Raw genomic sequence first — 15,051 nt, 5'->3', positions numbered from 1 at the left:
AGGCTGATCGCGATGGAGCTCTGGTCGGATACATCATTCAGGCTTCATCCGGGTCAAATATTTTACCTTCGTACTTAATGTTTAAAGTCCCCACCAACCAAAGAAGTACGTATCAAAGGCCACCAAGACCTCAGGGAAGGCTCCATAGAACCACAGGTTGTCATGCAGAGGTCAACAGCAGGGACCAGTCCAGGCCCAGTTGCCACTGGTGAACTGGTAAAAGGCCTCTTTCAGCTTGTTTCCCTATAGCCACAGAGGTCAGCCAACCGACCCTTGGAGCCTACTTATTTATCATGGGTACAAGAGGGAGCAGTTCCAGTTCTTCAAGGTGCCTCTCGGGTCACAGAGATCAAATCCAGTCTTCACCTGATCTTCCACAGGTCCAGAAAGGGTTCTGAGGAAGGATGGATGAGGGTTGCAGGATTCCAAAGCTATGGCATTTTTCTGAGTTTTGTTAAATGGAGTCTTTCAATTCAGATATTTGGTTCCCTGAATTGAACACCCTGTCCACAGCATTCCAGGGATCATGACACTGAGCGACCATGTCCATCCCCACCTCTCTGATTTTATTATCAAGGACCAACCTATTGGCTAGATTGCATTCAGTATAAGGTATAAGCATATGCCAAGGCACAGGGCTCAAGGCTCAGGATTAACAGCTGTCTCACTACTAGACCATAGCACACTCAATTACTTTGCTCTGTGTGCCAGTTTCCAGGTACGCTCAGCAATGGCACACCGTTTTCTGTGGTGAGCCATGTCTCATTTGTCTCATTTGTACGCTTGATTATTTTTGCTGGAGGTTCATCACATACTTTATTTCACTAAGAACACCCCACTAACTTTTTTCTCAAATCATGAGATCTATACTCATTCTCCTTTTCTTTACAAGTCTCCTGTCAGAATGCTTTTCAGATGGTCATGTGGCAAGCAGGAGCTACTGGGCTTAACCATGGTGGTTGAAGCCTTTTAATTCTGATGTCCCAGGGACCGACCTCCTACGAATCCTGAGCAACTGGGCCAAGTAGCCCTTCTGCACCTGACTCTTAATGGTAGTTTTGGAAGACAGTCAAATGAACCCTGGGGGCAGTATAGATTCAGGTAAGTGGACACTACTCATTACTCAAAGTGCGCACAGTACTATCAATAAATCAGTGTCCAGTCAAGTACTTACTTTTATAAGAAAAGTAAGTATTTTATTTCTAATTCTATGCATTCAAGGGAATGACGGCACTAAGAAGCAGTAACACAATCCCCTTGAGGTTGGAGCTCTAGAATTCATCAAGCAAGGTCCCTGCTTCTTCATGCAATGTTGATGAGGTTATTCCCCTTTCACTCTTGGCCGCATCGAATGAGTGCTCACTAGTGGGCCATAATCAGGAGTCGACTCTTTAATAATTAGTCAAAAACACAGTCAGCAGAGAGTCCCCAGGGGAGGAACAGACCCAGTTCAAGTCAAACCAACTCCTGTAGTATGGAAGGTTTCAGCGGTGCAGTAAGTGCCTTCTACGTGGGTGCCCACAAACCCTGATACTGTTTGGAGAAGTGGGGCTGCTTGTAGTACATATGGCAGCACCTGGCAGGTGCAGGCTCTCTCTCGGGTGATAAACTGCTAGCTTTTCCCAGTGATCGGAGCTACTTGCAATCTGCGAAGACAAGGTAACTAATTCTTCTCTATATGAGGGGAGGCTGAGCAGTAACTGCTGGAATGCAAGACTCATGTGTTATCCTACCATGAAGAGGGGGGCTTCTATGCCCTATCCATGACAATAGGTGGGTGTTAAGGAAACACCCAATAAGCCAGCAGGATTCCTCATGACACTCCAGTGTCCAGCGACCTTACAACCCAGATTTAGAACATCACAACCTGGTCTATTTTTTGTGTATTCTGCAATTTACACCAGATTCATCAGGGCAATCTAGAGTTGAGGCCATGGAGGAATTGGAAACATGTTCTTGACCTTTTCTCCATGTCCTCGAGCAAAGAGGGGAAGATGGACACCTTGGTGTGACTCTCTGTCATTAGCACCAAGCAGTCCATAGATAGTTGTGGGGTGGGCTAGGGTTGGAGGTTATAGGATATTTAGAATAAGGTAATACTACTCAATAAATGTAACTGGTAACAGGCAGTGTCATACACTGACAACATTCAAATTATTGTTTCTATTTCAAAGGATACTGATGCCACATCAAGCAATTTTAGGAACTTTATGGTAGCTGTGCCCTCATGAATGAATAAAAACTGCCTTAAACTAAAAAAACTGAGCTGTTGATTTTTGGAAGTACCTCACCTATTTTAAGCCAGAGTTGGGGCCTGAAGGCTTAGGGACATTTTCCAGCCCTGAAAAGTCAGCAAAAAATCTTAGAGTTATCCTGGACAGTGTGCTATCCTTTGATCTTCATATTAACCAAATTGTATCCACCCACTTCTGTATCATCCAATCTCTGCGGAAGATATTTCCTTATATCCCCTTAACAGCCCAAAAAAAGATAGCTTTTAACTTAATCTCATCCAGAATGGATTACTTTAATGTCCCCCTTTTAGAAATAAGAAACACCTCTCTGGCCAAACTCCAACTGGTACAAAATGCAACGGCAAAGCTAGTACTAGATTCTGAAACGGGTCGTCTTCAAAGCTATGTATATCGTGCACAAAGCACTAAGGGCCAGATGTAGCAACTTTGCAAATTGCGACTTGCAATTTGCGAGTCGCTATGGGGTCGCAAAGACCCACCTCATTAATATTAATGAGGTGGGTCGCAAATTGCGGCCCCATAGCGACTATGGGCACTCACTGATATGGAGGCTTGCTGTAGTCAGCAGACCTCCATGTCCGTGACTGCTTTTAAATAAAGCAGTTTTTTTTTTTTTTCAAGTGTAGCCTGTTTTCCTTAAAGGAAAACGAGCTGCACTTAAAAAAAAATACTGAAACCTTTAGTTTCGGATTTTTTCAGGGCAGGTAGTGGTCCCCTGGACCACTACCTGCCCTGAAAAAATAATTTGGGGTCCAGTCACAAAGGGGAAGGGGTCCCATGGGGACCCCTTCCTGTTTGCGAGTGGGTTACCATCCACTTCAAGTGGATGGTAACTGCGACTCCATTTGCGACCGCGTACGCGGTCGCAAATGGAGTTGCATACCACTGCGACTCGCAAATAGGAAGGGAACACCCCTCCCTATTTGCGACTCTGAAATGCATTTTGCAAGTCGGTCCCAACTCGCAAAACGCATTTCTGCATAGCAAACTCAGGTTTGCGACTCGCAAATGGCGATTTTCGCCGTTTGCGACTCGCAAACCGTTTGCTACATCTGGCCCTTGATGTGGATACCCCTGAAGTGATAAAAACTATGGTCCTATGTTATATATCGACTAGGTCTCTCAGATCAGCATCTCCGAATTTTGTTGCCATCCCCAAAGAGTGTAAGAAGAAATGGGGAGGAAAAGCATTTTCAGTGGTGTTGACACAATTTTGGAACTCTCTCCCCCCCAACTTCACCAAAATTCAACTGCACCTTCCTTTTAGGAAAGCATTAAAGTCCTGGCTTTTCTCTTTATAACCATAACAATAGATGTATTTAGGCTCTCTTGAATGTCCTAGCCTCTCTTGGACATCACACTCAGTGCCTTAATGCCTTCGGATAGAGCTATGATCTATAATTTTTTTATCTTATCTTATCTTATCTTATCTTAGTGTCAATCTATTGAGTCTGCTATATGTTTCATAATGCATATGCATGAATATATCATATATAAAAAGTAGAGTCAAGAAAACTATGATCTACACAACATCAGGAGATCCTAGATATCTTCTGGGGCCAACTGTGACACAAATCGGATTCTGGGGCTAACTTCTCAAAGTAATATATGTAATCATGAATTTGAGTCTATAGAGTGGGGGAAAAAGAGATGGATGGAATGATTTAATTAACTTCAACCCTGGAAACTTCTCAGAGCTGCACTTAAAGGCATACCTTTTTGTGCTCTGTACCTCCACGAATCCAGCCCTTTTTATGAGGTGATGAGATTTGGAACTCATAGGAAACATAGACCAATAAAAGTAATTGTCAAGTAAGCTATATGTTTCTGAAGGAGTATGCTTAGATATACAATAAAACAAATCTACAATTATTAAAATTAAAATCTACTTAACATCAGGAGATCCTATACACCTTAGAGGGCCAACTGCAGCCTAAATGTTCCTCAGGCTCTTGGCCTACTTCTGAAAGCACTAGATTTATTTAATTTTGGAGACATTTAGGCAATGGCATTTGGAGTAGAAGGAAAACATAATGGTTTTGAATGTTTGAACAAACCTCTTCCATTGATAAGTACTCTGAGCTTCCTTTAAGATCATCTTTATGTAGGCGCACCTCAGAGGAAGATGAACTGTATGCAATTGAGTCTTGGTCCTACCACATTGGGAAGAGTCTGAACTACATCAGGACCCCTTTGAATTGAAACTTACAGGCCCAGAACAGTTTTGGTCTTGTCAGTTCACATTAATGAAATTTATGGCACAGTGAGTACGGGAGCTGAATCTTGGAATACACTTCCCACCAGCTTGAGATGGAACCCTTGAGTTAATCTTATCCACTGATAACTCCAATGGCAAACTTTCTATTTTAATGCTTTATTGTTTAATGTGGCCCTGCAAACAGAGACAAAACATAAGCAACGCTTCCTAGGTCCTGCCCATCTAAGACCAGGTCCTCTCTGAATAGAAGCATACTCAATCCCAAACTGTTTTAGCTTGTTGAGCCCCATCAGTGAGGTGTAACATACGTCCAATGGAAAAAGTACCAGCATGGACCATGCTAGGGCACAACAATCCTTGCCAAGTGGGTGATTACTTTAGGTAACATTCCTCTCCATTATTTTATGATGACTGTGTCAGTGCGGGTGGGGGCAGAGCAATTAAAAAAACACTGTTTGCCCTGCTTCATTTTCCACAATCCAGTCCAAACTGTTAAGACAAGCCCTTCTGAACTGGAAAAGCAAGCAACCCCAAACTTATTCCACGTTGTTGTGCCTTTTCAGTAAGGTGCAGATAAAGTTCTGTGCACACCGACCTATGGAAATCATGTTGAGCATATCCCTCCCACCCAGGCAGTGCCACCTACACAGCACAGGCTTGCTTGTACTCTCATTCAGACTGGAAGTGGTCTAAAAGTTCATGTGTATCATAACCTTCATAAGTGTGTATTCAAGTCAGATTTGCTTATGTATGGTCCAGTCCATAATGTCAGAGAGGGAACAATTCAGTCGTGGTACACGTCATTGGCTGGAGATGTGACAATATATTATGTTGCACACACCTGCTATAATTATGTGAAAATCTCAGCGGCGCACAATCGCATACTTCAGTGGCTCTGTATGGAAGCCCTGACTAATGGATTGACCACTTTAATCCATTTTGCAGCCTTGGAGATGTAAGCAAGGAGGATATGGACCAACCTCTGCCTAGTTATTCCATGAAGACCAAGTTTATGTTGGAAGAGGTAATTGGAGAACTCAATTTAATCAATTTAAGTCCCTCAAACAAAGCACCTGGGCCCTATAGGATTCCTATGTACCTATATAAATGGAATATGGACTTGTCAGCCCCTCCCATCAACAATTGTGTTAATCTGGCATGTAAAACTGGTCTACCCCAGTCTTGGAGACTGACCATTATCCCAATTTTTTAAAAGGGGGCCCATAGTAACCCAACTGCTATCAACCAATAACTCTTAGATTCTATGACAAAGATAGCTGGAAGGATCACTCTCAAAAAGTAATTTTTGTGTTTGGAGATAAAGATGTTCTCTGTAAGCTTGAATATGGTTCAGAGCCAAGATGGGTACAATAGAGCGATGCCTCAAATTGATCCTCTTAATTGGCAAATATGCTATAGCAAAGCGGGGACCCATTTCTATAGCATTTATGTCCCTTTCCAATTTGTGGCCGAAATTGTAATCTATGGGAGTTGATAAGGGGCTTGTTGTTTTTCTGAGGGCCCTACATTATGATATTTCTGTTGCTGGGAGTTATGGGCCTGATAGGGAATTCACTGATTCATTTTGGGAGGGTAGAAGGGTCTGTTAAGATGATCCATAAGAGGCAGCAGTGCAAATTATATCAATATCCACTATCCTATAGCACAGTAATAAGGCATCACAGTAGGATGTTATTCCAAACTTACTAAAAGGGAGAGCAAAGCCAGTTCCGTCTTGGGGTGGCTGTTTTTGTGCACAATAGCAAGAAATGTAATATGGTGTCCTTGCCTCCTAAAGTGATTTTTTTCTCCAAACCCCTGCCGCTGCATCCCCACGGCCCCTCCCCCCCCCACCTCTTCTCCTTCGCCTTTTTTCCCGGCGCCACTGATCCCTGTAGCCCCACCCCACCAGCCTTCCCATTCGGCCAGCCCTCCCACCTCCCAGCTGCCACTCCCTCCCACTTCCCCATTTATGGCAGCCTCGGCGCGGTAACTGGAGCGAACCTTGACCCTGCTCCAGCAGGCAGGTCGCTCCTCGTGCCGCCGCCCAGCGCTGCCTCCACTTTACTGGTATGTACCTTTGCTCTTTCTTAGCCTCCGTCCGTTTATTATTTCTTTTCTTCAAACCCCTGCCGCTGCGTCCCCGTGGCCCCTCCCCCCTCCCCCCACCTCTTCTCCTTCATCTTTTTTCCCGCCGCCGCTGATCCCTGTGGCACCACCCCCCCCAGCCTTCCCATTTGTCCAGCCCTCCCTCCTCCCAGCTGCCACTCCCTCCCACCTCCCCATTTATGGCAGCTGCGGCACGGTAACTGGAGTGACCCTTTACCCTGCTCCAGCAGGCAGGTCACTCCTCGCGCCGCCGCCCAGCGCCGCCTCAACTTTACTGGTCTGTACCTTCGCTCTTTCTTAGCCTCTGTCTGTTTCTTTTTTTTTTTCTCCAAACCCCTGCCGCTGCGTCCCCGCAGCCCCTCACCCCTCCCCCACCTCTTCTCCTTCGCCGTTTTTTCCGCTGCCACTGATCCCTGCGGCCCCATCCCCCCAGCCTTCCCATTAGTCCAGCCCTCCTTCCTCCCAGCTGGCACTCCCTCCCACCTCCCCATTTATGGCAGCCGCGGCACGGTAACTGGAGCGACCCTTGACCCTGCTCCAGCAGGCAGGTCGTTCCTCACGCCAGCGCCGCCTCCACTTTACTGGTCTGTACCTTTGCTCTTTCTTAGCATCCGTCCGTTCCTTTTTTTTTTTTCTCCAAACCCCTGCCACTGCGTCTCCACGGCCTCTCCCTCCTCCCACCACCTCTTCTCCTTCGCCTTTTTTCCCGCCGTCGCTGATCCCATGCGGCCCCACCCCCCCAGCCTTCCAATTCGTCCAGCCCTCCCTCCTCCCAGCTGCCACTCCCTCCCACCTCCCCATTTATGGCAGCCGCGGTGCAGACACACCGCTGGTGCGCCAAAGGCAAGCCCGTCTGTGGCTCTCCGCGCCTCGACCACGCCCAGCGCCACTCCCCCTGGCCTGCAAGGCCCCCACACCTCCCCACGCCACTATACTGCCAGCGATCTCCACGCCCTCAATCCAGGACGCCCCTCCACCTGCTTCCTATCCTCCCCAAAGAACACCAAGGGACCTTTCTCCTGTCAAGCCTGCTGCTTCACCTGCACCCTAAAGCACCACAACAGACCTGCTGACAACCACCTCAGCTGCCTCCTACTCAACACCCGTTCCATCCATAAACACGCAGTTGAACTCTGGGACCTACTGACCTCGACCTCGCCGGACATCGCCTTCCTAATCGAAACCTGGACACACTCTGCCTCTGAACCCGACATAGCCATAGCCATCCCTGAAGGCTACAAAATCACCAGAAGAGACCGCACGAACCAACCAGGAGGAGGAATCGCCATAGTCCACAAAAGCACCATCAGAGTCTCGACCAGCACCCATGACTCTCTCAACCTCGCCGAGCACCTCCACTTCAGAATCCACATCAACGCCAACACCACCCTCAAAGGAACTCTGATCTACAGACCCCCAGGTCCCTGCTCTCATTTCTGCGAAGCCATCGCCGACATCGTCAGCAAAAACGCCCTCGACTCCACAGAGTACATCCTCCGCGGCGATCTGAACTTTCACCTATAAAACAACAACGACGCCAACACCACCAACCTGCTGGACAACCTCGGCCTCAGACAACTCGTAAGCTTACCCACCCACTCCGCAGGCCTCACACATTCGACCCCGTCTTCGCAGCCAGTAACCACATCTATATCAGCCACACCATGAACACAGCTGGACAGACCACCGATGCATCCACTTCTCATACCAGAAGCCAGTCACCCACCACCACCGCACACAACCCCCCCGACGCAAGTGGAGAAAAATATTGACGGATCAACTGATTCTCACACTCGCCCAGGACCCACCACCCGAGACCATGGACCCCAACACAGCCACTACCAACCTGAACCGCTGGATAGAGGACTGCGCCAACACACTTGCACTGCTCAAAAAAAATAACACTCTCCACAGAATCAAGGCCAGGTGGTTCACCCCAGACCTACAGGAATCCAAACGGCTATGCCGCAGACTGGAGAAAACCTGGCACCGCGAACCTACCAACTCCAACCACATCGCATTCAAGGATGCCATTCGCAAACATCACCAACTGATCCGCACCACCAAAAGGACCCACTTCAAAAACCGCATTGACACCAGCGCTCACAACAGTAAAGAGCTCTTCGGCATCATCAAAGAGTTCTCCGCTCCCAAGACTTGCTCCACCAAACCCCCGCCATAACAGGAGTTCTGCAACTCACTTGCAAACCAATTCCATCGAAAGATAGAAGAAATACAAAATAACTTCAACCCCCAGACCCACCAGCTGACTACAAACACCCATGAACCCAATCCCCCAAGCGACATCCACCTCCTCCACACCTGGACCCCCGCCAACGACCCCTGCCCACACCATTTCTTCAATAATGCAAATGTCATCATCGCTCCCCACCTCTGCAACACCATCAACAGCTCCTTCAAGTCAGCCACCTTCCCAGAAAGCTGGAAGCACGCAGAAGTCAACGCCCTGCTGAAAAAACCCAAGGAAGACCCAGACGACCCGAAGAACTACCGACCAATCTCCCTCCTCCCGTTCCCAGCCAAAGTAATAAAAAAAATTGTGAACAGCCAACTATCCTGATTCCTGGAAGACAGCAAGGCACTAGACACCTCCCAATCTGGATTCCGCAAACACCACAGCACCGAGACTCATCCTCCTGGACCTCTCCGCAGCCTTCGACACGGTCTGTGATCACTAGTGCAAGGGTGCCCTCACACTTAGTAACTTTGCACCTAAATTTCACTAAGTGAGGGTTAGACATATAGGTGACTTATAAGTTACTTAAGTGCAGTGAAAATGGCTGTGAAATAACATGTGCATTATTTCACTCAGGCTGCAGTGACAGTCCTGTGTAAAGGTTTGTCTGAGCTCCCTATGGGTGGCAAAATAAATGCTGCAGCCCATAGGGATCTCCTGGAACCCCAATACCCTGGGTACCTAGGTACCATATACTGGGGAATTATAAGGGTGTTCCAGTGTGCCAGGTGAAATTGGTAAAAGTTGTCACTAGCCTATACTGACAAATTTAAAGGCAGAGAGAGCATAAGCACTGAGGTTCTGAATAGCAGAGCCTCAGTGACACAGTTAGGCACTACACACGCATACACATTTAGGCCACAAACTAAGAGGCTACCTTCTCACAGGAACCTCATTTTAAAGCCTCCCTTAGGCAGGCATTAGAAATTATGCTAGAGATGTGCAGTAGAATCTCATAGATTCCATCGCGGCATTTTTCTTGCCAGAATGCCTTGCATATATTATGCCTGGCACAGGCATAATGTGGCGCAAGGGTTTACAATAAGTGGTGCAACACGTGCACTGCGCCACTTTGTAAATATGGTGCAGTGTTTTTGCCAACCTAACGCCACATTAGCGTCAAATAAATTATGCTAATGTGGCACAAGGTGGTGCTAGGGACTTCTTAAATCTAACCCTCTGATTCTTAAAGGAGATGCTAAACCGGCTGAAAAGCCTTGCATGGTTTTACATGGACCTACTTCATATCCCACATACCCCAATGCTCTGTTGTTCAGTCCTTCGGGATATTCAACCTTGCTCCCACAAATGAAGCCCTTGGAATTCTTTGAGTACCACTTTTATAGGTGAACAATCGATGAGCTATTCAGTATGAATTGCTGTTTTTACCTCGTCTTCTATGCTAACAATGAGCAACAATATGCATTCTACAGGTTAATATTTCAAACAAATGCCTTTCTTGACTCAGGCAAACTTTATTAGACAATGAGGAGTTCACTTATCACATTTATCTGAGGATAAAATATAACTTTTCTAGTGATTTATGTTGTTTTAAACATTTCAACAGAAGCAGAATGGATCAGGCATGGTTCCTTCACTAATTCTGCATTTGGGGAGGGAATTACAGGCAGTCAGGGGTTACTAGACTTCATTTTAACATTTGGAGTTATTTTGCCTTGGGGCCCTTGAAGTGGACTTTGAACTGAATGCCATGTACACCCTTCTATATCATGACTGTTGGAAAATGGGTTATTGGTAGGGCAGGTAGGTACCTACACCTAGCAACAAGCCACAAACCTCCACGTAAGTACAGTTAGGTCTCAGTAAATTAATCCCAGCTCTACCCTTGGTAGCTTGGCATCGAGCGTCAAGGCTTAACTTAGGAGACAAAGTGTAAAGCATTCAAATATCACAAAACAGTAATTAAATAAAACACAGGAAACAGTTTAAAAATCCAAAACCAATTTATAAAAATAGCTTATATTTTTATCTTTAAAATGACACAAAAACGATTAAAATCGGTTCAGGGGAACCGGAGATATGAATTTTTAAAGTATTATTATTTTCTAGCGCTTAGAAACAAAAAGCGCCAATCGGGTCATCTGGTTGCACCAGGACCGGGGCAAAGTCAAACTTTCAGGCCGACCGCGATGGAGCCCTGCTCGGCTACAAGTCGCGGGAGGCCTCGGTTAAAAAGTTACCTTCTGACTTAGTCTTTATTTTGAAGTTTTTCTTCACCGGGACGAACCTGCCAGTTGAATCCGACCTCCTGGAGCCCTTGTCCGGATACGCAAAGTCGGTTTCCTCGGTGGTGATTTTTACCTTCGGACTTAGTCGTTTTTTCGAGATGAAAATCCTTCGACCGGGGTAAACCTGGATCTTGATCCGACGTCCATGGAGCCCTTCTCGGATACGATGGCTGGGAGGTCCCGGTCAACTTTTTACGTTCGGACTTAGTCTCTTTTTTGGATGTTTTTCTTTACCGGGACGAACCACGAAGTCAGGCCGGGTCGCGGTTGAGGCAAGCCGGCTAGAATTTCCGCGTCGGGTCGGTCACTTTATGGAGCTTTTTTCCAAAATTTCTCCAATCTTTTCCAAACTTCTGGGGCTTCACCCAGATGTTCTTTTAAGGTTCTTTTGGGGTCCACAGCTCACCCCAAGGGTCCAGAAGTTCTGTGATGGTCCTTGGGAAGTGTGGACTTCAACTCCCAGAATGCACCTGGCGCAAACTCCTTTTTGGCCACTGGACAGTGGTCAGCTGGTCACTTTTTCAGGAGTTGGTGCAGGGGACTCTGGTTAGCAATTTTTCACCTGTAGCAAACAGGGAGTCCCTCCTTGAACCAGTGGAAGCCAGGCAAAGTCCTTCTTGTGGTGAAGCCCAAGTGTGCAGCTGGTGCAGTCTTTCTGAGTGCAGGGTCCAGGTGCAGGCCAGGGGTCCAGCAGGGCAGTCCTTCTTCTCCATGTAGTTCTTTCTTCTTGAAATTTGGTGGGGATCTGAGGCGTGGGTGCAGGTCTGCCAGTTTTATCCTTGCTCCTGGGTGAAAAGCAGGGGGGCCCTGGTTCTCCAATCAGGGACAGGGTCGTCCCCCTGTGATGACCACTTCCTGGGAAGTGTGGCAAAAATCCATCCCAGAAGGCAACAGTCTCTAAAAATCCAAAATGGATGAATCTGATTTTTAGAGGAGAGATCTGGCTGAGCCCACCCACTGGTGTGGCTAAAAATCATAAACACACCCCTCTCCTGCCCTCTCCTAATCTAATCAAGGGGGCACCTAGCTGTCTGGGGTTGCAGGATGTGGGGGTGTTGCTGGGTGCTCCAGATGTCCTTCTCTGCCTTTGAAGACCAGTTTGTCAGCCCTCCCCCTTCCTGCCTCACCATCTGCTGAGGGGAGATTCTCTCCCCCAAGCACATTCCTTTGTGTGAAGTCAGGCCACTTCACACCTCATCAAAGTAGCCTGGCAGAAGCTGCTGCAGGCTGGCCAATCAGAGCACAGCAGCAAAAACAATGCAGAGCTGAAATTGGCAACTTTTTAGGTAAAGTCTAAACTTTTTACCTGCACTAGTTATATTAAATCCAACAACTGGAAGTTGTGGGATTTATTATAACAATCAATTTGATACCAAATTCTTGGTATGTAACATTTAAGGAGACTTTAAAATTTAAAATAAAGTCTGCCCATTCTAGCCTATGAAGGCCATTTACTTCAATGAGGGAAAAACGAATTTGGCTGTTTTTACCTCACCAGGGCTTATAAATCTATTTTTATAAAGTCCCTGCTTATAGTTACATGGCACCCAGCCCTAGGGGCACATAGGGCACACCTTAGGGGTGACTTATATGTAAAAATAAGGTAATTTAAGACTTTGGAAGTACCTTTAATTCCAAAGTCGAATTTGCATATAACTTTAATTTAAAAGCAGCCAGCAAGGCAGGCTTGCTTTTAAAATGACACTGGGCACCTCAGCAATGCACCTAGGTGTGCACCACCTATGCTGTGGTCCCTAAACCTACATGCCCTACCATATACTAGGGACTTATAGGTAGGTTAACTTAGCCAATTATAATTAGCCTAATTTGCATATGCATTTTACACAGAGCACAGGCCCTGGGACTGGTTAGCAGTACCCAGGGCACCATCAGAGTCAGGAAAACACCAGCATAAAGTGGAAAATGGGGGCAAAAAGTTAGGGGGCCTCTGCAATCAGCCCCAGTTTCTCACACAACCCCCCCCCAGCCCACACGCCCAGGAGACTCAGCCCAATCCTGGGAGAGTCTTCCTGGCTTGTTAGGCGAGGAAGACAGTGAAGAAAACTGGCTGTCCCTTTGCAGGGCCTACTCTGCCTTATATCCTCCTGTCAGGGTCACTCCCTCTGGGTAGTGAAGCCATCCCAACAGTAAAAGGACCCAACCCAAACTGAAACTTCCCTCTAGGGGGGTCTTCCTCCTCTCTCTCTGCCAACTTGGGTAGTGAGGTGCCCACCTCCCCTACTCCTAACTTTGCTAGGGCAAGACCTAGTTTACCCAAAGAGGTCACCCAACACTTGAGCAACCCCACCATGACCAACAGGGTCAGGGGGCCTACTTTGCTATTGGCCTTGGGGTCTGCCTCCCAGGCCAAGTACAGTGCTGCCAGGAAGGCTAGCACCCAGCAGAGGCTACTGACAGCTGTCAGTACCCAGAACCACACCCTAAGCTCTCCACTGACAGGTGGCTGAGCTGCTTTAGGGGCATCTTTGGGGTCCTGGCACCCCTCTTGCTGTCTAGAGTGGGGGGCTACCACCTCCTGTGGCAGACACCCTCCTTCCACTCTCCCTTCTGTCAGTGCAGGGGCAACACCTTGCATCTGGACAGCTGCCTGACTACTCAGGACTTCCTTGGGGTCAGGTGAGGCCTCACCAGTGCCAACTCTGGGCTCCCCCCCTACTGGGGCAGAAGGCCTTTGGCTCCTTGGAACTCTCTTTAAGAGTGGCCTACCCTTCCTTTTCTTCTTTCCTTTTCTTGGGGACCCCTGTCTCCTAACTGTAGGGACTGACTCCCCAGGACTTTGGGTTGGGGGGGGCGCCCTGGGCGACCACCCTATCTGTGACCAGACTCACCTCTGGGAGGTCATTGCCCAGGATAAAATCTAGGGGAAGGTCAGCACTGACTACCACCCTAATCCAGTCAAGGATACCCTCCCTCTCTAGGGGCACTATGGCTACAGGTTTGGAGGTGACCTCCCCTGTGGCTATCCTGACTTTCTTTGTCTTTCCTGGGACATACATGTCTGGGGTCACTAACCGGTCACTCACTACAGTGTGACTGGCACAGGTGTCTCTCAGGCCAGTGGTAGGGATCCCATTCACTTGAATGTGGTGGAAGTGCCTACTCCCACCCTCAGGGATCACCAGCTTACCATCTGGTCCTGTCTCCCAGCACAATGCTAGGAGGACTTCATCATCTGAGGAATCCTCCTCTATGGCTACACTGGACAGCCCAGTGCTAACCACTTTCTTTGGACAGGCTGCATCTCCTCTGAAGTGACCTGTCTGCTGACAGTCAAAGCAAGCCCTACTGTCCAAGAGCTTTTTTAACCCTGGATCTCCCTGTCTCTGCATGTCAGAGTGGGAGTGGGATTTACTTTCCTCCTTCTTAGGGTTCTGGGGTACAGAGGGAGTCTCTGTGGTGGGCTTACCACCTCCCTCCTTAGGTTTTTGGGGACCTGTCCCCCCCTTCTTGGAGTCTCCCCCCTGGGACTTGACAACCACCCTGGTTCTCAACCACTCATCAGCTGCCTCCCCTAGCTCTCTAGGGTTGATCAGCTTAGAGTCCACTAGATGCTGGCGTAACCTTTCTTGGATACAATTGGTCAAGATGTGCTCTCTCATGATCAGATTGTATAACCCCTCATAAGTATTTACTTTGTTGCCAATAATCCAGCCCTCCAGTGCTTTTAGTGAGGTGTCTACAAAGTCAACCCAAGACTGGGTACTGACCTTCTGGGTGTCCCTGAACTTCATTCTATATTGCTCTGGGGTCAGACCAAACTTCTTGGCTAAGCACCTTTTCATACTAGGGTATGAATCTGCCTCCTCCCCCCTTAAGGTCAGAAGCCTATCCCTCCCTGAGTTGGGGACCAACTCCCACAAAAGGGAACCCCAGTATTGAGGCCTAACCCTTCTCATTTGGAGTGCCCTCTCAAAGGCCTCCAGCCACTTATCTATGTCATCC

The 15,051-nt window shown here is 47.7% G+C and overlaps 1 protein-coding gene across 2 annotated transcripts in view; it reads right to left on the bottom strand.

The window, feature by feature from the left end:
* LOC138297208 (omwaprin-a-like) overlaps positions 1 to 15,051 on the bottom strand; it is a 94,341-nt gene that overhangs the window by 61,193 nt on the left and 18,097 nt on the right. The window lies entirely within an intron of this gene.

This window comes from Pleurodeles waltl, chromosome 5 (genome assembly GCF_031143425.1).
Source record: "Pleurodeles waltl isolate 20211129_DDA chromosome 5, aPleWal1.hap1.20221129, whole genome shotgun sequence".
In the NCBI taxonomy this organism is placed as follows: domain Eukaryota; kingdom Metazoa; phylum Chordata; class Amphibia; order Caudata; family Salamandridae; genus Pleurodeles; species Pleurodeles waltl.
Note: the sequence above shows the minus strand (reverse complement) of the source record. Positions and strands in the feature narration are given on the sequence as shown.